General features: G+C 40.1%; 1 long non-coding RNA gene across 1 annotated transcript; it reads left to right on the plus strand.

Moving 5' to 3' along the window:
* Window positions 1-582: 582 nt before the first annotated feature.
* LOC114548842 (uncharacterized) lies at window positions 583-1,041 on the plus strand. Its single transcript, XR_003691434.1, has 2 exons — window positions 583-627; window positions 877-1,041. It is a non-coding gene; the product is annotated as an uncharacterized LOC114548842 (long non-coding RNA).
* The last annotated feature ends 694 nt before the right edge of the window (window positions 1,042-1,735 follow it).

Genomic DNA, 1,735 nt, shown 5'->3' on the forward strand with positions numbered 1-1,735 from the left:
ATGAACACTGAATCAATACTGATTTCATCACACCTACTCAAGTTTCTAAAAGAATTAATTAGGTCATGTCGGTTATTTAGCATGAAAGTAGATGCTGTAGAATACTCATTGTCCCCACAGAAAAGGTAGGCCTAACTGTTGTCTCTTTTTGGGGAGCCACTCTAGGCCAGACTGATTAGAACAAAGAAAATGTGTATCTCTGTAGAATTGGCCCTACCGTGATAAACAACCTCTGTCTGTGACCTGGAGTTAATCTAATCAGAGGTGGGTCCTTAATGAATTTTGAATGCTGTTTTCACCGTGTTGTTTCATTAAACCTTTTGCTTAACTTTCAATTCGACCCAGGCCTCTCCTTCCTCCTCAGAAATCAGAACGATCACGTCTTTTTAAGATTTCTTAACATATACGTGGCTAGGCTATAGCCTATAGTTTGCTGCTAGCATGGAGCCTGAAGTCTGAAGTATTTGTTGGGCTTTTTATGGCCTTTAATCAACAGGACAGCTTGAAGACAGGAAAGGGGAGTGAGAGGAGGGACGACATGCAGCAAAGGGCCACAGGTCGGATTCGAACCTGCGCTGCTGCCAAGGACTCAGCCTACATGGGGCGCACACTCTATACACCTACTGGGTGAGCTAGAGGTCGCCCCATCAATCCATAAGTTAATGGTAACACTAGCTAGTGTTAGGGTTGCCTATATTAGCCTACTTTAAGTATATTTTGATGCTGATATTTCTGTACTTTTCTAGTAACATAGTATTTGTACTTGTACTAGTGTAAGATGTCTGAGTACTTCTTTCCCTGCTAGTGAAACAACACTTGTTTTTATGAAGAAAACCTCTTTCTCTCCGTGTAAGTAACCTTGTGTTCTACCTACAGACGGATGAGGTCATTTATGCGGCAACGCTGGATTTCAGATCACTGGACATAATATGGGGAAACAACTAGCTACTTCATCATGGATCCAGAGCTCATTTCATTTGATAAAAACAGCAGGTTTATAACATAAAACAAAACTATGAATAAAAGGTTAATAAGTATTAACTGCGATGTTTCCAAAGAGCACTTATACAACATGTCTGTACAAGCTGTTTTCATCATTGCATCAGCTACACAGTACTCACTCACAATTTAAACAGGTTTGAGTCTCCGAAGTTGAACTACTGATGTGTACTGTATGTCATTGTGTGGTGGAGCTAGTGACAGTATCCTGTGATGTCATTCACTGCTTTACCAAATAACAGATGGAAATGGTTTGACTAATCAAACATGTATTTCAATACAAAGGGCACACCATCTTTGTTAACAGAAAAGCAAGAGTTAAAGTGAAAAAAAAAGTTAAGGTGACAATATTAAAATCATTTGACTTTTCTAATATCCCTTTACCTGCGAGGAAATAACTTTTCATAACGGCTTCCAATGCACACCAAGCAAAATAAAGACAAAAAGAAAATGCTAAATACGCCTCTTAACCTTCTGTTGGCAGTTAACAGGAAATGAGGGCTGCATCAATTATAGAAATCAGCTTTAGAGTTCAGTACTCATCACAGCAATGGTGTGTGTGTGTGTGTGTGTGTGTGTGTGTGTGTGTGTGTGTGTGTGTGTGTGTGTGTGTGTGTGTGTGTGTGTGTGTGTGTTATGCGCATATCTCTCAAACAGTTAGTCTGATGGATTTCAAACCTGACAGGTGTCTTGCTACGGGCACGAGTAAGTGCAGTGCGAAGTTTGACGTTGTTTA

The sequence above is a fragment of the Perca flavescens genome, chromosome 2, assembly GCF_004354835.1.
Source record: "Perca flavescens isolate YP-PL-M2 chromosome 2, PFLA_1.0, whole genome shotgun sequence".
Classification (NCBI taxonomy): domain Eukaryota; kingdom Metazoa; phylum Chordata; class Actinopteri; order Perciformes; family Percidae; genus Perca; species Perca flavescens.